At 42.1% G+C, this 21,287-nt stretch overlaps 1 protein-coding gene across 1 annotated transcript in view; it reads right to left on the reverse strand.

The window, feature by feature from the left end:
- klhdc3 (kelch domain containing 3) overlaps positions 1 to 21,287 on the reverse strand; it is a 46,239-nt gene that overhangs the window by 6,215 nt on the left and 18,737 nt on the right. The gene's annotated exons all lie outside the window — the stretch shown is intronic.

Consider the following 21,287-nt stretch of genomic DNA (forward strand, 5'->3'; position numbering starts at 1 on the left):
AAGTGGCCGGATTTACGATGAAAAATAGCAGATCTACAAGCTTGTAGCGCACTCGGTGATTTTTGAAAAACATTTCAGATGGGGGGTCGGCGGCCAATTACATAATATTTTTGGGGGTTCTTGACATGAAAATGTTTGAGAACCGTGCACATTTCAGAAAACTGTCAGGATTTAGAAGACATTTGTAGAATCTGGTCTCAGGGCCTAAATGGGGTTAAGACAGCCATGTTAAATCCTGCGCAGCATGCGTTCTGGCCTGTGTTCCTTATCAGGGGCCGGCATACATTAGCCCAACAGGAAGGAGTTCTAACATCAGACGGCAGGCTGGCCCTTACTGATAGCCCCTTGTCCCACAGACCTGCTACTATCACTGCACATCTGTTTCCTGCTGCGGTTTCCAACCACACACCTGCACAGGTCTAGAACAGTGGTTCCCAAACCTTTTCATGTCAAGGACCCCCAAATTGACATTATTTTATCCCGCGGACCCCCCATTTGAAGAGATATGCCAGGGACCCCCATAAGAGACGGGTTCTCAACCAGTTTTATTTCAAGGACCCCCAGTTTGACATGCATGAGTCTACGGATCCCCCATTTAATGCCATTTCTCTCTCTGAGACCCCAATTTATATTGTAAAATCAATGTTAATTTAACTCTGAGAGTGTACAAATGGAACCAAATGGACCCTAACGTGTCCATTTGGTTCCAAACTATTATTTAGCTGGGTACCCCCTGGAACTCCCTCAAGGACCCCTGGGGGTCCCCGGACCCCACTTTGGGAACCACTGTTCTAGAAGGAAAATGGCTAAAACTTTAGGTCATTCCACCGTGTTCCTCGGTCTGAGTTTTTTTTATATCAATTTCCACATTGATGATTGATCTCACACCTCATAGCAACAGTGGAGGTGGAGGAGTGGTTAGAAATAATTCTAATTCAATTCCAAAAATATGGGTATGGAAGCAGCAAAAGTGAAACCCAGTAACGGACTATGGATTATGGCAACTGTATAGATTATTAAATTAGCACTGCATCCCACAGGCTCATATAACCCATTTAGGACTACGGCGGACTCTAAAAACACCATCTAAATACTGACCAAAGTTTTCTGAAAAATGTCAAATATTTATTGTAATTTTTTCAAAAATGTTAAATTGCAATATACTGTACATAGCAACCCCAAAAGGTGTTCCCGTCCTGGATGGGATGATGTCAATGAAACACTGCGACCAGACGTGGACCAGAGGAGCTGCTAAGAATACAATGCTTCCCAAATGACAGCTTTACTCAATCAGGTGTTATTACCAAGTGGTTTACTGCCTATTAGTGGAGGATAATTGGGAAATCAGTTAACAAGCTATTTGTTTGGTTCTTTACCACAACGACTGCCATGGACGGAGATCTCCGCATTTTGATGTTTTATATTGATTCAGTTTGAGATCGCGCTACACCACAGTCTATCCGTGTCTACGACTTAAACTGGAAGTGGTTGGTCCGTCAGTATAAAGGTCCCCCCTCGTTGACTTGAACGAGAGGCGAAATCTTAACACCTTTTTATCACCGATTCTAATCAAAACAAGCTTTATTTATGGCCGATTACGGTCGCGGTTAAAAGCATGACTTGAACTATAGCCGAAATCTTAACGCCTTTTTATCTGGGATTCTAATTTATTAGCTTTATTTATGGCCGCGTCACAGTTCAAAGCATCATGCCTCGGGGGGTCCGTGGTCCTCCCGCAATAGGATTGCTTTAAAATACCTGTGACACATGAATGGACAGAGACTGCAACAATCGTGGTAAGAATCGCTTTAAGAGATGTAACTTGTTATGGATTGACTGGCTGGCTTCTGCATTACATTTATATAGAAAAAAACAGAAGAAAAGACTTGAGTTTGCAACTCTCTGATTCTTTTCCTGTTTACACACACACACACACACACACACACACACACACCTGCAATGCAGTGAACCTGTATACATTCTGATGTGTAGGCTATTTCAAAAACATTACCTCGCTGGTACAACCAAACCAAACCAAACCATTTTCTTTTGAATTGCCTCCTGTACTTTCATCTCAATGTCCCTTTTCCTTCCTTTGCTTCCCATCGTTCACCCTTCACCCCCCAAATCCCATTCTCTTGTTCCAACTCTCGTCAATCCAAGATGATAACCATCATCCCCTCCTACCACCACCGCCCGTCCATCCATCCCTCCATCAATCTCTATTTCTGTTCCCCCCCCCCTGTCCTCTCCTCAGTCTCTCTTGCGCTGCGTGTTCAGGATGTAGTAAGGGTTTTACGTTGCTAATCTTTACTAAACAAACAAAAGTGGTGGCTCAAAGCGTCCGAGAGGGGTGCGGAGCACGAGCGCATGGGTCCCAGGGGGCCAGCTGGGGAAGTCATTACGCCCTCCTTCTTGCCCCCCCAGGAGGTGATCCTCCATGTTTTACGGCAGGAGCCTTCATCAGATTCCCCCCTCAAACCCCATAGGCTGGTTGTTGCTGGCCGTTGCGTCAGCAGCGCTCATATTTATTCATCATTATAAGGAACACAGCATTGCCGTGTTCTAGACCGTTTTACTTTTTTATTTTTTTATAAAACTTTGTATTTTAATTTAGTTCACTGTACTTTTTAATAATAACAAGCAGAAAATTTGAATTTGATCATGATGCAAGTTCACAGGTATTGATCCCAGTGCAGGCCAGGGTTATATATTGTTCCTGCTGGAAGCTTTCAACTGGACATTATCAAAGTATGCCAATCACACTGACATTAACAAGTCCTTGGATTCAGAACTCAATGAGGTATTTCAGAGTGCTTCAACTGAATGTGAAGTACCATTACTTTCAGTCGCATCTTATCCAGTACTCAACATTATTATGCAGACTCATTCAATGCCTGAAGTTGTAGAAAATTAGAGGAAAGAGTAAAATGCTTGCCATGAGAGAGGCATTTGCATTGAACACACACACACACACACACACACACACACACACACACACACACACACACACACACACACACACACACACACACACACACACACACACACACACACACACACACACACACACACACACACACACACACACACACACACACACACACACACACACACACACACACACACACACACACACACACACACACCAATGTTTATGATTTGTTAAGGACAAGCTCTAAAGCTCAAAAACAAACATACAACCCACAGTTTGTTATTAGGGGCACAACACAACAAAAACTCCACAGGACTGAAACTGCTTTAAGGGCAATAAATGAAGAGGAAATACAGTTTTTAGAAAAATAATCCACTGACTCTCTTGTCAGGATCAGCTTTCCTCAAACATCTCTGCCAATCAGTAGCTAAATGTGACCTCTGTCTTTGACAAGAAGAGCATCAATCTCCCTATTCAAACAAACAGAGTCTAACACAGCCAGAGCTGTGTGTATTTCTTGTCACCCAGACACATAAAATTGCTGAATTTTGCCAATGGCTTAGGGCTTCCACCATATCATGATGCACGAGCCATTCATACAATCTCATCTGAAGAGCCATTTGTTTACCAATAAGCACATCCGGAATTCATACAGGGATTACATATTGCACCCTCATTATGCAAAACCCTGCATGCGACTCAAGGCAGCTCGATGTGTGAAGTGTGTTACATCAAACACTCGCGGTGTTAAAAGTTTGTTTGGGCATGGGCAGTAAACAACATGGAGACATGTTAGTATTGGAAACAATGAAAGGACAGCCCTGGAGAGCAGCACACCGGGCAGTGGAGCGTTTTGGATGCCGACGTGTGAAAGCGTGCAGATAAGAGGCGTGCTTTAACAGCACATAAGAGGGTTGGTGGTGGTGACTTTCTCGCATGCTCACACAGGCGTTAGCGAGGCGGGCCATGGCCAGGGGTCGCGCTGCAGCGGTCGCTTTAAGGAGGAACAGGTTGAACGGAGGCCCAGTGGGTAGAGAGAGAGTGACCAGCGGGGGGTCCGTTAGGGGTGACGGCACAACGACAAGCGGGAAAGTCACAGGGTGTAACTTTATGTGGCGTCCTGGTGTTTGATGAGTCACTATTTGTTACACGATCTGCAACGTATCGTTTTGTGACAGAGTGACCCTCCTCATAAAGAACTCAGAGCGAGGTTCCCCCAGTCCGAATGAGGTCGAAGCAACACCCCTCCCCCGCAGAGAAAACACTGGTTGATGTTTCAAACAACACTCAAATGAGGGGGCCATTAATAGCCCCCTTGGTCTTCTCCAGCAATGGCCTTGCTTGATGGGGTGAAGCACTTCACCCCATCTTCATCCCCAAACCAAGGTCTCTAAAAAAAAAAAAGAGCTCAACTTCAGCCCTAAAAGTAGACGAGGGAAAACCAGACATCCTGGGAACAAGCTGAATTGTCTTAGGAGTTAGGTGTGAAGCTCCCCCAAATTCTGTGAGTGAATTTCTAACGAACGACAACGAGGTGCAATGAAAAGATTAAAATCTGCCTGCGCCCAGTCAGTGACACCTTCACTATTGCTTTCCAACCACAAACATTGTTGATGCTGATGACGTAGCTGAAGCCCATGCTGCTGCTGCCCTGGCCATCGCTACGAGGTTACATTGCTTGTATCCTCATTCTTGGGAGTGATTTGACCTGCATCCTCTTCCTCTTTCCACTTCCTGTTGAACTGTGCTCTTTCAGAACCCTCTCTGTCTCTAGGAACTCATCACATACTACAACTTCCTGTATGGCACCTTATCAACAGGGCCAGATGTGCGTCTAAATATTTTCTTTGTAGTACTTCAGTTAAAATACAAGAGTGGTGGGAGTTAACCATCTTCACACAAACTGGTCATAGTTAGCTTTCCGACCCTGGATAGCCCATCTCCCATGCTCTGGACTCTTCTCTTAGGGTACCTCTTGTCCTATATGTATAGCTCCTAGCCTTTATAGCTCCTAGCCTTTATATATATATATATATAAGGATTATTTTTTTGTTGTTGTTTGTACAGTATGTTTGTGTATAGTTTCATGTTACAAGGTGGACCACAATGGAAACAAGCAAAGGCTTTTTTGTGTCTAAGTCCATTTGGCGTTTTTTTAAATGATGTCATTTTCTGTAATTTTCTTAAACTGCCAATAAAGTATTCTATCTATCTATCTAACCACTATATACCCTGGATACATTGTGGACTGTGCATCTGTCTCTACTGGATCCCCTCCTTTCTTCCCTGAATAGCTGATCTAGGATCCCCCAATGCAGTGTGAGCTTGTTGTAAGACCGAATTGTTGACCGAATGTTCACTTCTTTGCCCAGGATAGTGATGCTAGGGTGGATAGGTTAGGTTCCCCAACAGGCAATTACAAAGTTATTTGAGATAATGTACATGTAAAGGCGGCGGCGCAGTCACAATGGATGGGAAAACATTTAGTGAATTGTGTTGCAGCACTAACAGCAATGTTTATGTTACCAGCATGTTTGTTAAGCATTGAAAAACGAGCGAGCCTTGACAGACTTTTCTCTAGTACATTCAACTGTTAAATCATATCATGCATCTCAGGAAATCCGCAAACAACAAACAAACTGCATTGAATGTTACACTGCTTGCTACAATGAAAACTACTGCAAAGTTTTTCAGCTTTTTTTTCTCCACTTTCAAGTACTTTCATATCATTTTTCTTTTGTTTGAACATTGTATATTGCCTAGATTTTCTTTTTGGGTGCAACATCTATCTATAAATGCACCAAGTCTCTGTCTGCACCAAGTCTCTGTCTGTGTGTAATCCACGTAACTCGAGAACCGTTCGCCCCACCGACTTCAAATTCGACACACACGTGCGTTCCACACCACAGCAGGGGGTGCAGTGGCCGGTGTCGAGTCGGTCAGACCCATGGTTATCCAGAACCGCCCAAAAAAGGCCTCTGCCCGGGCTCTGGACTGGGCCCCTGCCCAGCATCCATATATGGAGCTGGCCTGTTCTGACCTCACAACACTCCATATTTGGGCATATGGATCTGGCCTGTTCTGACCTCACAACACATATTTGGGCATGCCTGACACAGAACTCCACAAGCTGGCTGCAACTGCATATACTCCATATTTGGGCATGCCATACAAAGAACTCCATATATATGGGCATAAAAAAGGGAGACAGACATAATATCTGGGTGGGGCATTAATTTCCAACTTGCATCGTTCCAAGTAGGCCAGTGCCCAACGGGCACCGCTGTAGAGGCCCCACGGGCATCGTTCTAGTATTGGTAACAAGGGAAGGGTGCATCCTAGTGTATGGTTATACCAGAGTTTAAAATAGGGTGCATTTTGCATCCCAAAATGCAGTTTATAGTTAAGGGACGCAATAAAACAACGACCTCTGCATCCACGGGATGCACTACTGTACTGTTTTTTTATTCTACTTTATTTTGCTAGCTTTAGTTTTAATAATCATTTCTTCTTCTGTTTTCTACATGAATATAACCACATTATAACCATATCAAATTAAATAGGAGTCCAACGTGGTTGAAGTGGGACTCATAAAATGTCCCAGGGACTCATCTAAAAGACCATCCCTGCATCCCGGGACTCATTATATTGAAAATATACCGCGGTCGAAAAATGATGATGATTGATGATATTGAAAACCTATTTACATCACTGTTATACACTGAACCAGTGTCTAGGTATACTGATGACATTTTTGGACACTTGTTTTTAATTACTGTATTATATATCCACGGTTCCCAAAGTAGGGCCCACGACTTCCCAAAACAAACTAATCCGACTTCTTATTCACCTAGGGCCCATGACCCACCTATATGCGGAGCATTTTGACAGCATAGGCTGGCTCAGGGTGGAAGACAGAGTCAAGCAGTTGAAGATGAGCCTGACATTCAAAATTGTAAATGCAACTTTACCCTCCATTCCCTCAGTACCCACTTACTTGACTAATTACTTTAAAAAAGCCATAATACTAGAGGGCGCGTGAAAAACGATCTGGTGCCACCCATTTATAAAACAAATATGGGCAAATTCACCTTTCAAAGCACAGCTACCCAGGTGTGGAATGCCCTCCCCCCCATCTCTCAAAACTAACAAATCTCTGGCTTCCTTCAAGACAGGCCTAAAAATTCACCTATCAGCAGGTCAAAGGGAGAGGAGGTGATCGCCCCAGCCTCTTTATACTAATAATCCCCTTCCGATTAACTTCGGCCCCAACCGGTGCATACTGTATATTTCATGTTTAGAGGAAATTGATATGCTGTTATATCAACTGTTGTTACTGTGTTAAATTATTATTCATGTCATGTGTGAGTGGATGGGACCTGAATGGAAACAAGGCCGCAAGGTCTTTCTTCGGTGAAATCCTTTTTCGGACAAAAAAAAATGCCTACATTGTGCTGTTTGCATTTATATGTTGCCTAATAAAATATTCAATCAATCAAAAAAAACGCACAGCCAGGGGTCAGTGCAATATGGTAGAGGGCTATGCCAAACGGTGAGGACGCGAAGCCCACAGCCATTGGTCAAAGGGTGGAGCTATAGCACTCAATTGAAAATGCAAACTTTGAACAGGCATAGCTCATGACCGTCAGGAATAAAACTTAGATACACATATGCGTCTCCTCACGCCGAACAACTTCCGTGTTCTGACTTTTGACCTCTACCTGTAGATCTCCCACCATAATTATCTGAAAAACAGTTAAATTCTATCTCCTACCGGGATCTTTGATCAAAATGCATGAACATTTCTACACACAAACCAAATCGGGAGTACATTTTTTTGTGCGATATGAAATTTGAGCTTGCCATAATCACAGTATTCCTTAATCATATCCATTTTTACGATTTTTCAAAAATAGCAGACCTACAAGTTCATAGCACGCCACTCTGTGTCGGTGGCGCGCTATGAGCTTGTAGATCTGCTATTTTTCAATAGCTAAAGTATAACAGAATGCTTGAAACACCAAAAGGGGTTCCCGCCCAAAATGGGTTAAGGGCTTTTGGATAGAAATGAGACTCCATGTAGTCACTTTCAGTTAGAGCACTGCATGGGGAGGTGTGTGTGACTGTGACTGATGTTAAAACCTGTAGCTTGTATGTTACTACTACTATGTTACTATGCTTTGAATTGTGTTAAGACACTTTGGCATTCATAGGATATAGTATTACCTGAACTTACAAACTACGGCATGATCAAACAAGAACTGATCTGGTGTGATGTGGCCCACTATAATTCACCAACAGTGATTCAGATAGACCCTGACGAAGACCTTCTAGGTCAAAACGCGTTGGTTGGTCTCTTTTCTTGTTGCCTTGCTCATGAATAAATCCATATATATTCTTTCATCAAAGCGGAGTGACTTGGGATCTTTTTCTCTGCAAGTCTGCATTGTACACCTTTTGGGAATTAAGCAGTACTACTTAAAGAAGTGATTACTTTAATGCTCACATTTTAAACTATACTTTCATGCGTTGATATTCCAAAGTGCTAATGTACTCTTTATGTTTTACTTAAGTAAAAGTATCAATACTGCAATGTAGAAATATTCCGTTACAAGTAAAAGTCTGGAATTCAGTTTTATAATAATAATCAAAATCTACAAAGTAACTAGTATATAATGTGTTTAAATAAATGTAGTGGAGTAAAAGTACAATATTTGGGATATGTAGCGGAGTAGAAGTAAAAGTATTGAAAATTGGAAATACTCAAGTAAAGTACAAATACCTCAAAAATACAGTACTTAACCCAATTTGTGTATGTAAATGTACTTTCCACCGTTGTAAATACGTTAGTGATAATGGAGAGCTGCAACAAACATGGTATCTTAAAAAAGAGACGCAATGATGTGGTCATTACAGATGTGTATATATGTGTGTTATCACATAATCTCAACTGATCATCATGATTCCTTGTTAACTATCTGTGCCCCCTCCTGGGCAGCAGATTAAACCCTGATTGGGTCATTACAGATTCATACATTGCCATATATTTGCTATGCCTTAATCTCAAGTGATCATCATTCCTCCTAGTTAACTATCTGTGCCCCCCACTGGGCAGTGGATTAAACCCTGTTGCAGAGCAGACTTAAATCTACGTAGATGCCCAGACACAACCTACAGCCTGGCTATCCAGAGACGCCTGGCTTAAGATTAGACATGAGACTGCAGTCGCTGCGGAGGCCGGCATCTCAAATAGAGACTCCTGTAGACAAAGAAAAACTAGCGAGATCTGGTTGCGATCGCATCGGAAAGGAAAACTGAACCTGCTAAATTAGTACATCTATCTTGGGATGGCCGTTATCTAGGCAAGCTGCCTGTGAAAACAAGGGAGTGACTGTTAATAACTTTTGAGGACCTTGAACACAGCTGGTAAATATAAGAAAAGCTGAAAGTAGTTTTGAAATGCTCCCTTATGGCTGGAAAAAAAAAAAGCTACTTTTTCCACAGACACACTGTTCATCTGTGAATGATTCTGGGTTCAGCATCAAGGTTGCCTACTTAGAAACCGTAACACAATGGCTTTCACACAAGTCCCTGCTTTTCTCTTGGGTTTATATTCATCAAAGCTTATGTCAGAACTGTTCAACAGGGAACTATTTAACTTTACGCTCTCCAAGGTAATGGTATCCTTTATACATGGCTTTGACATCCCGCTCTTCAGTGCAACATTTGATCTTTAATGACTGATATTAATTCTGCTACTGCCTTGCAGTAGCAAATCCTAAATAGAGTAGGTTCATTCTGAAGTCTATTTGTAGTCGATCTGTTAAGGTTACATCAGTGAACTCAACTGATGTTTTGTCTTGGATACGTCAGACTGGGACTCACCTATATAGGCAGCTCCCGGCAGGATCCGCTGGGAGAATCTAGACACAGCTGCGCGACTTGAGACTAATTAATTAGAGCGACAGAGAGAGAGAGCAGTGTGTGTGTGTGTGTGTGTGTGTGTGTGTGTGTGTACGTGTGTGCGTCAATTTAACAAAGCTGCAGACGATCAGAAATCAGCAGAGAGTGAACGACGTTTGCGCTACTCTATGCCGAATTTAAGTGGACTCAGCCCCAGAAATTTCTTTTCTCACTGGAAATAAAAACGCCTGGGTTTCCGAGGCTATGGATACGTTTGCTCTCCTCCAGAGCCCAACACTGGCGAAGAGACACAAAATCAGAGGAGTAATTTGGTGTTGCATCTAGAGGTAAACGTATAGAGTAAACAGACAACTCTGAACATGTCACTTATCGCAGTTGACATAGACGGCGGAACCGCGCCGTTGCCACCTGTGCAGGCCGTTTGTTTATTTGAGACAGTGTTTAACACTCAACCCTATGACACTTGGATGTATACACCCTGCTAGTGGGTTAAGGAGGGTTAAGATGCACATGAAATACTATCAGGAGCTTGTCTTTGAAAAGTAAATCAGTGTTTCTGGGCTGCCCTGAGGTCTTGTACCGCCACGTGCGGGATGCCCCATATCCTGTCAGGGTCAACACCACTGTTTGACAGGTTATATCTCAGGCATACTAGGGGCGCACACACGCACGCACGCACGCACGCACAAACTTTAAGGAAACTTCTGCAGCCTACCCTTTGACCCTTTGTAGGACAAATGGCAACGGGTGTGAGGATTTCAATTTTAGGGGACTGTGGATTGGCCATTGTAAGCAAGCAGCACAAGTCAGACTAGCTGATATTCAAAGACAATTCTGGATAAAAGATAGTTGGTTTCCACTCAGTGACAGGGGAGAGAATACAGTGATTTAGAATTTGTTCTGCCCCAAGCCCAGTGTTGTGTTTAGTCTAGCCTTTTGAACTATCAAGTTAAACAGCGATAATAAGCCATGCTCTAACCAGCTGGACTACCATAACACCAGCCATACCAGCCACTGATAAGGTGTAGTTATGGTCTTGTAGGTGATATCTAGGCACCAGCACTTGTGACCTTTCTGATCCTCTACATTCAACTCTAGACTCCATGGCGGTTCTCTGGCTCAACCTCAGTGACATAGCATGGTTTCACTGCTGATTAAATATTGGGGTGAGGTTGTGGTGGATTAAACCCAGGGGTCCCAGGCTGGGGTGTTTTGGCTACTGGGGAGATTACCCCCCATGTGGCCCAACTCTACCCTCGATCTGAAAATGACCACGTCTACAACTCTCATTTCCATAAGCAGGCTTAGCAGGGTTCTTAAGCATTTTAAAATGCCATACCTTTTCAGACTCAAATTTCGAGTATTCTCAGTAGATTTGTCACACCACATTTGAGTCGACATCAGAGTACAAATAGCCAGGTGTTTATGTAACTGAATGCTTTTAAAATTGAACCGTTAGCTAGGTATTGTAGTTCATACAAATCAATTACTGGTAACCACTTAACACATTTTGTGCCCAAAACGTCTGTGGACGTCCTGGGTATTACCGCACGTGCATAGCCCAAGACGTCTGTGGACGTCTTTGGAAAAAAATAATTTATTTTTATTATTATTATTTTTTTTATTAAAAAAAAAATCAGAAAAATCAAAACACTTTAACACGTGGTGCCAAAGTTTATGTTTTCGCCATTGAGAATGCATTTGGCGTTTAAATTAAATAACTCAGAAACTATAAAACATTTCAAAGTAAAAAGTTCCAGCATGTGTCTCCAGTCAGCTGAATTATAAAAAATGTGAATGGATTTTCTAGGTGAAAGTGATTTTGGGCAGTTTTGCGTGGGCTCTCAATGTGTTAACCACCGCCTTAGCCATACGATGGTGTCACGTGACAATGCGACACGTTGTGAACTTGTAGATCGCTTTTTCCCCCCCACGTATATTGTTTCCTTATGCAGAAAAGATAGTTTACCCTTTCTGATAACTACATCACTGCATAACTCATACATGCTCAGAGCTTGTGTCACAATGTTATTTGTGATGGTAAGTACATAATCAATTCAGGGATATTGCCACAGTTTCTTGAAACTAAGTTGGTGGTAGTGGATGTGTGGATTTTTTACATACTTATGCAGACCGGGAAATAATAATAATAAAATCAAATTCCATAATTGGGTTTTAATTTAGAACAAAAAATCACACCTGTGTGAAGCGAGTGGTGCAACTCCATGTGGGGGTCCCCGGAAGTTACAGACCCACAGGAACGCGGCCAGGGTGCCGGCCCAGTTCCGGCGAGCCGCCCCGCGTCACCGTGTGGGGGTCCCGGGGGGTCCCTCTACTGTACTGTACTGTCACACCCGAAATCATATCATATATACAAGTGTGTGTGTGTGTGTGTGTGTGTGTGCATCCGCGCGCGCGGATGCGCAACAGTGACACTTGGTGGTGAAAACCAACCAAACGCTATTTTCAGGCTCGGACGGACCCAGGCAGCCAGCCACGGACACAGCCAGGGACCCAGGGACACACATAGCTGTCTAAAATTGAGCTTTAAAGAAGCCTACAATAAAATGTAATTTTACTTGTGGGTTTTCTTTTCCATACGTTTCTTTTCCATAACTGATCTTTGCTTGTGGTACCCAAAGAAAGAAAGAAAGCGATGCAATGCGAGAGTGCAGACTAGCCAACACCAACTCTGCACTCTTGAATCACTAGCCTCCACACCCCCCCCCCCCCGTCTAGCCATCAAGAAATAAAAAAAGAATTGAGGAATAAAATTAGCTTCAAGTAATAAAAATAATCTGTCAAGGGGTTCTATTTTTGATTAAATGGAGCAATCGTGTTTCCTGTAAAGCCAATTTGTGATGTCTGGCGAAGCAAAGCAAGGGAGTGCTGCGTACTGTACGTGTGCGAGCCACCATGCTGACGTCAGCTTGACAGGAGGTGATCGGAGTACTGAGTCATGCCACTGCACTCCCAAACGCATGTAAAAATAGTAAGCTCACTCCAACCTGGACCACTTTGCCTCCTTCCAGTTAATTGTGTGTCTGTATAGTGGAAGGCAGTGGGGAAATATCAGTGGAGGGCCAGACTTCCAATAGGATGCGACTGACTCAGAGATGGGAGTGATTCATTTCTTATTTTTATTTTGTGCCAAAAAGACAGATCTCTGTTATGAACGGATGATGCATGCCAAACTGAGGGCTTTGTAAACACCACAAAGCAAAAAGCCATTTCACTTACACCCATAGGGGGCACCACAAATGCTAGTAAAAACGTCACTTTTTGTTGCAGAAACAGGATTTCAAGAAATTTAGGTTCAAGTTAAGTTGTTGTGAGTCATGTGACAATGACTGCCAGACAGGTTTTTGATATTATTCAATACTGTCTGCCTGTAATTGGCTTAAAGAAATTGTGAGAGCGGCCTATTTCTTACAAAACATACCCTATATAATATCATGAACACAACATGCAATCAACCCAAAAATGGAATGGCACTTTGAGAGGCAGTCACGATAGAGCGCACCTTTCTGCTTCGAGTAGCGCACTTTTGGGAAAATACTTTTATCCCAAGCACATCCCAGGACCATGAACCCATGCTGCATATAGACTTTTTTTTTTGCATATGCACATATTTTGTTTGGTTGGCACAAAAAATCCTATGGTTTGCTTCCCAATGGGGCCAAGCTGTAGCCTACCAGCTTCATCGTCCATTTGCAGAGATTTTAGGGCTGGAGGTGATTGCTTTGTTTTCCACACAATGAAATTACATAAAGGCCATAGAGCTCACCTGGATCTGCCCTGGCATATTGAGGACATCAAAGAGGCCATTCATACAGTAGCTAAAGGCCATGTTGGCATGACTGGCGTTGAACAGACCGACATAGTTTGCTCCTGCCCACAGTACAAGGTAATTAAAACCCCCTTTGAAGAACCCTCACGAAACACAACCCACACTGGACTGATGATGGACGGACTACAGAAAGACAGTGATCTGTCATTAGGCAAAACTTAAAAATAAAAATCTCAAATAAAAAAATGTTATCTACTCCCCAATGTGCACTGGGAGCTTGTAGATTGGATAGTTTTGCTATTCATGATGAAGCTTATATGGTTTAAAGGAGAATTCCATGCTAGAAGGCTTTCTTACCTTTATTTGTAGTTGTTACGTCCCCACCAAAGAGGTCCAGGTGATATTTTGTGCAAAAGCGCATTATTGGTTATTTCCCCTACCATATTGCCCTCAATGAATTGAATTACATTGAATTGAATGGGGCATTGTGCTAATTCGCTTAATTCCATCGCTGCTTTTTTTTTGGTATATATCCTCTCTTCATAATGTAAATAGTATCCCAAGCGGCACACTTTACTACTCATTTCGATGGAAATAAGCGAATTAGCACAAAAACCCAACCCCCATTGTGAAGGCTTATATTAGGGGAAATAGCCAATAATGCGCTTTTGCACAAAATAACACCTGGACCTCTTTGGTGGGGACGTAACAACTACAAATAAAGGTAAGAAAGCCTTCTAGCATGGAATTCGGCTTTAAGTGGTTAACATTGAGAGAAACATACATGACAAGACTGGACCTAAGCACAAAGAAACAATTGGAGGCCCCATATTGTCTGGACGTAATGGAACAAAAGGATAAGACACCATGACATGCTGCGGATCTGATCATGGAATGAATAAACCTGATCGAGGCAGAATGTCTCCAGGGCCACTCCCAGGTTCCCGTTTCACAGAGTCCAAGCCGTCTGCTCCCAGCATGCCAATCTGTCACGTTGCTGATCATATCCTGCTCCTCAGAGAGGATGCCCTGTTTCCAACCTTAGCGCGTTTCCTAATTTATCCCAACCTGGGCCCTGCCTCGTACACAATCATATACACAGACTCCCACGTCTGCCAACTATGACTACATGCTGTCAGTGGGACATCTTTAATCTAATTGGCGTCGTCTTCAACAGTGACTCAGACTCAGCAGTGTGTTGCGTTCAAAAGATCAAACAGGGTAAACAAATAAATAACCAAACCAAAATCTGTCACTCATCATGCCTGATAAGAGGCCGATAGAGACAACCACTAAGGGTGGGCAATATATTGATATATCGATATACTGTGATCCAAAACTAGATATCATCTTGGATGTATCATCATGATATGGAAAAAAAGTCACGATATCAATGGATTTGGTCCAAAATATTGCAGATTTTGTCCATATTGGTCTGCCCATCGGTAGGTTAAGGTCAGTGCAGGTGGAGTCGGTCATGCGTGGGTGTCTGTTCTGTTCATGAGGCGGCGAGCAGGTCTACATAAGTAAATGAGTGTAGCAGAGGCACCAAAGGCAGATCCAATTGCACTCCATGAGAATTAATGCTCCCCGAGGTCATAAATCAGAGATGCGGGAGGGGGGTCAGAATTTCGCGCTTCTCTGCAGCTCAGCAGGACTGTTTACGTTGGCGTAAGTGGCACTGAATAGACTGCAATGAACATCCAGTCAATCATACACACACACACACACACACACACCTCTTTACGCCAGGAGCAAAATATGCATATACACAAATTATACATATACATAAATTGCATTCAATCAAACCAAGGACCAATCAACAACATTTGAAAAGCCATGATCATAGCATCATGGTGGACCTACATGTACTGTACATACAAGCACATGTGCCTTCTCTGTTTTGCTTTTCTTACGTTATATAATTGGCCTATATCATGATGATGACCGCAATAAGTTGCTATAAGTGGTGCTGGTAATGTTTTTATTATTACCAATGAGTTTCCCTCACAACACCTTTAGCTCTGAGTTCAGGCCAGGCCAACCCCCGTGAACAAAGAGGGCTGACATGAACTCAACTGTTTTATTGTGCTTCACTAAAGCAATAAATTATTGCTCAACAAATTCCTGCAGGTAAAGTAAATATCATAAAGTGGGAATAAATATCAACAACAGGGTTCTGTTCTGGATCAATCTTGAGAGGCCAACCTTCCTAGGAAAATAAGAGGTGGACTATAAATCTGAAATACCATTTCCTAGGCAGCTCCACCAAAAAAGAAAAGCCCCGCATAGAATACCAACTGCGGTGTGGCCGGCAAAGAATTCACGACATTCGTCAATTTCATTGAGACAGATACAAATAACGTTTAGCCCCGTTAATTGCCCTTAAAGTTGTTAAGCCCTTGTGAAAATAAACACGGGAGACATAGCACAGGCTGGCTATGGAGGTGGTGTTCAGAGCGAGTCAGACAGAGAGGGGACAGGCAAAGCACAATAACGTAAAGAGACAAATTAAACAATAAGGTTAATGCTCTTGCTTAGTGTTTTGTAATGCAAGCCACGTGAGAAATTAATCCAGGAGGCACACTTTGAGCGTGTAAGTAAGTAAACAAAACTAGTGGCAACTACTGCAGTGTGCGAGTGTGATTACGAGAGTTCCTGTCTGCCAAGGGCTTTAAGTCTCTGCGTATAAACATCCACAGGCCGACGCTGGTCCACAGAACCTGTGTGGCCACCGGGCTGAGGACCATGGTGGAAAGTATCTTTACTAAAGTACTGTACAAATACAAGTACAAATTTGAGGTATTTGTACTTCGCTTGAGTATTTCCAATTTCCACATTGATCAGTGTATTGATTTGCTATTGTCAAAATATTTGAAAACTTGAAACGGGATATTTGGTATAGTGAGTACTTTAAGTACATTTTGATGTCAATATTTTTGTACTCAAGTGCATTTTGAATTCCGGACTTTTACTTGTAACAGTATTTCTACTGATACTTTTACTTAAGTAAAACAATTGAGTACTTCCACTAACTGCTAATTTGTACAATCAGCAAATAACAAGCAACGTCTAAACATGCAGCCATAGTGACAGATGAGAACACTTTTACAACAACATTCCTCAATGAACACAGTATTTTCCACTAATTAATTTACAAACTAGAAGTGCATTTTCCTATTGGGAATCATAAAATGACAACTTTGATAATATGTCTTTCTTGTAAGGACCCTGAACAAAGAAAATTAAATGGAAGAGTGGACTTGGCTATTGTTTTCCAAATCATGTATACCTTACACAGACCATTATCCAAAATACTTATTCATTTACAGTATTTTGGAAAAAATAGCCAATTTAACATTGAGATGCTAGATTATAGTCACCAATGTAGGCAGTTTTTAAATGTACAAATATCATAAAAAAAGAATATCATAAAAACAATAGGTAGTTAAACAACTAGTAAACTAGGCAACTAGTAAAAACCACTAGAAGAGAAAGCCCTACTTTATTGTGAAGGTATTGTGAAGTATGTTACTGGGGTTGTGTTTCTGAACGTTTCGCCTGCGGCTTCCGTGTGCTGAAAATAGCCAATCTGCAAGCTCACAACGTGTTGCAGATGGGACGCGTTGTGAGCTTGGCAGGCTTGCAGATCAGCCATTAATCAGCATGCAACACGTCGACACGATAATTCAGGCTTCACTATATAATGTTTTGTTGGACGACCGAGGCGATGCACACACAGCACTGCCCGATGCAAAATAAACCCTTAACACAATCAGTGCCGGGATTCCTTCAAAGCCCCCCCACTTCCATTCCGGAATAAAAACAGAGACATTTTTGCTTGCTTACCTCGCTAAGTTTCCAAAAATAATCGCTGATGGTTCCTCACGTTCATATTATTGAACGAGAGGCAGGTCAGAAGTCACAAATTAAGACCTTAGTATATCCATCTGCTCAAAACCACGGAGATTAGGAGAGACGTACGAGGCATTCTTTCTGCAGCGGTAAACCGTTCCCACGCGTCGTACGGTCTGAATGTGTTTGTATGTAATGTAAGGGACAGTAGTTCAGGAACTCTGTATAAGATATGAGGTTTTTTCGGTGGCACGTTATGTTTAATCAAACTACAACAAGTTTACCTTGGTGTTTGCGACATGTTCTATGTTCGCTTGTATCAGCACGAGTGAGCGGTGAGCACACAGCATAGAGTTGTGAGCTGCATGCATCAGAGAAAGTGCACGTCAGAGAGAGAGATTACATTAATTTTGTGTCGGACTCGGGCTTATTATATTGCAGAAACCTGTCGGGTTTTAGCAGGACCGGGCTGGACCTTTTGCCCAGTGTAGGGCTTGAGATCCTTACTGCAATTACCCTAATTAAAGTGAAAATTGATTTTCCGCTTTGCATTTTTGAGTGGTGCAAACCACTCCAATAACCAGCTTTGTCTGTATCTATGTATCTATTTATGTGTGTGGGGCCACGTACAGATGAGCATGGTTGCTATGGTTAGTGTGTGACGTAGTGTGTGAACAGTTGCACCACTCAGTTCACACGGGTGTGATTTTTTTAAGATCTTCCAAACAAAATAATACTATTGATTTAAAATCGATTAATCACCCAGCCCTATGCAAAGGTGGACCAAAAATAGACCTGTAAGGAAAGGAACAAAGGTTTTGGTTGATAATCTATGGCTCAAAAAAAGACATATGCTGTATAACGTAAATTATGAAACTGAGCCAAACGGCATGTACAGTATACTTGTGATTGATGTGTATGCACACATGTGAATAATATTAGAGGATACTGTATATCTCCACAATGGCCTTGGATCGCCTCAGGATCCTCCATAATGAAGTTACTAATGTTGCTGTGGAGAGGGAAATCTGGAGCTCTCTGGTGGAGCTGTTGCCCCCGCGACTTGACTATGGATAAGCGGTTGAAGATAAAATCACCCTTGCAATGCTCTCTAAATAACCCGTTTCAAGCCACTTTGACAGGGTGTCCATACTCCATACCAAGCAGCTCATTGGAGCTATATATAAGATGATGTGTGGTTTTATTCACTGCCCTCTGCTCAGACACCATGCTCTATTAATCCACTGAGCCTGAGACGCCCCCTTTTCAGACGGAATCCCCTATCTGCTCCGGACAGGAAATCATGACTCCTGAAAGGGAATCCCAGACTAATCCCAGCCAGGGAAAAAACCAAACCAAGTAAAACTATTTTCAGGTGTACTAGGGTATAGTAAGCACCTACTTTGGCTCTCGTTTACAAACATCCACAAACAAACCTGTCTCCCATTTCCATTGACTACTTAATGAGATGTTACATATTTCCTAAGATGTGAACAATTTAAGTCACATTTCAGTCCATCTCCCGATATATTCATGAAGAAGTCAACTCCTTTGTTGATGATTGCACAGTACTGTATTTTATTATTACTTGGTGTTATGTCTGACTGAAATGAAATGAAATGAAATCTATATTTACCCAGGGTATCTGGGCTAAGCTCAAGAACTTGTTTCCAGCCAGGCCCTGCTCATAGAACACATTTCATCGTAGTGATTCAATGCCTTGTTCAAGGGCACTTCAGCGGTGGTAATTTTTTAACGTGTCGGACGGCTGATTCGAACTAGGAACCTTCCGGTATCAAGACCGCGCCGCTATCCGTTCGGCCACCGCTGCCACACTGTTATATTTATTTTTCCATTAATGCATTGTCTCCAGCTCCCCATCAAGTTTATAGTACTTGATCCGAGTCATTTAATTTTGGGTACAGTATGTGTCATTCCAAGTCTGATCCAATCTTTTCCTACACAATGCACTGCACACAAAGTACATCAAAGCTAGTAAAACGTATCCAATTTAGGTAAGACATGCTTGACACCTCTGAATCGCACTGCAGACATTACAAGAGAGTTGGCGGACTGCATTCCTTTTCAATAACTAAAATTGTTTCGATCGTCCAAAATGTGCCACTTTCAAATATGGCTTTCTCATTCTCAAAAGCTACCTGAATGTAAAGAACGAAGAAGACATGGCCGTCTTGTGTTAAGTTTTGGTGCAAGTTTGCAGCTGCTTTTCAGATCAAATGGTGCCCTTGTTTTGCATAATATGAAGAATAAGGATGTCAGCCTTTTCAACTGAAACATTTGATTAGATTTTAGTCACAGATATGACCACTATGGTTGGAAAAGCTAGAAAATGACTTGGGTCCAAGGGAAATTTGGCCAGAATTCTCCTTTAACATATCACCACTTTGCTGCACACATTTGAGCTGCTGCTAAAGAATAAGAAAATGTGTCTGCCTTGCTGCTGGAAGTTGTGTTTAATGTCTACTCCTGGATACAAGTAAGAACGCAGGAAGCGAATGCAGCTCATAAATTGCAATAACAACAATTAGAATAAATTAAGTTTAAGTTATTTTTATTTTTTTTATTTTTTTAAGTGTTTTTTTTAGATTATTTTTTAAAGTTTTTTCTTTAAGGTTTTTTTTTAAGTTAAGCTTATTTTTTTAAGTTAAGTTTTGTGTGTGTGTGTGTGTGTGTGTGTGTGTGTGTGTGTGTGTGTGTTTTTGTGTGTGATACAGCTGCGCCCTCTGGTGGCGGGCGGGTGGTGTTACAGCGTGACAGACAGACGCAGACAGACAGACAGGTTCTGCTAGGTCTCGTAGTTAGTGCTCACTGCGTTCGCAATGACAGTTGCCAAAGACAGATTGCAATGGGTTACAATATGCAAAGAACTGGAATTGCGTTCAATACTGATTAACCATTTAGACCCGAGGCACATTCTAAAAACACAGTTTTTGTCCCATCATCGGTGGAAACCTTTTACTGTATGTTCAAAACCGTTCCTTTATTATTATCGCTTGGTGATCGTCTATTCTCATTATGTTTGTGCAACACTATAATGAAGTAGGGCTTTAATTTACGAACAATTTGAAACTCGTGATCATAATAGTAACAACTAAATTACACAGACGCTTTCCTTGATTGAAAGGAATGACAACTTTCCAGTTCTAAATGGGTTAATTCATTCAAATGTATTTTTAATTAATTAAAATAGACTCCTATCCCGATCTTACAGACTGGAACAAATCCCTACATTAAAATTTGTATTATAGACCAACCATAAATTGTGTTTATCTGAAGATTCATCAATATTAATTCTCCAGCTGAACAAAGGGATTTGTGCAGTGATGTAAATATGGTGCGTTTTGCGTCCCAAAACGCACTTTATAGTTTTGGGCCGCACTTCACCAACAACCTCTGCGTCCCCGGGATGCACTACTGTACTCAGCGTACAGTAATAATAATCCACGTGAAGAAAAAAAAATCGCGGAAAAGAAATGCGGTAAAACAAATAATCTACGGACACGATCATTTTGCATGGCCGCATGAGACCTCATCCTACGTTATAAACGATAAAATCCACGTAGGACTCGTTGTAGAACCACTCGTTTGTAACAACAACACAGTCTGACGGGCTCCGCCATCTTGCTCAGAGACCAGCGCTGAGCGGAGCGCAGCCTGGAGACCAGAGCCGTTTAGAGAGAGAGAGTGACGACAACATAACGTTCAGTGACTCATGAATCTCCGTGAATAAACAGTGAACGGGGTTGTCGCAACTCTCTCATC

This window comes from Electrona antarctica (genome assembly GCF_951216825.1).
Source record: "Electrona antarctica genome assembly, chromosome: 10".
In the NCBI taxonomy this organism is placed as follows: Eukaryota; Metazoa; Chordata; class Actinopteri; order Myctophiformes; family Myctophidae; genus Electrona; species Electrona antarctica.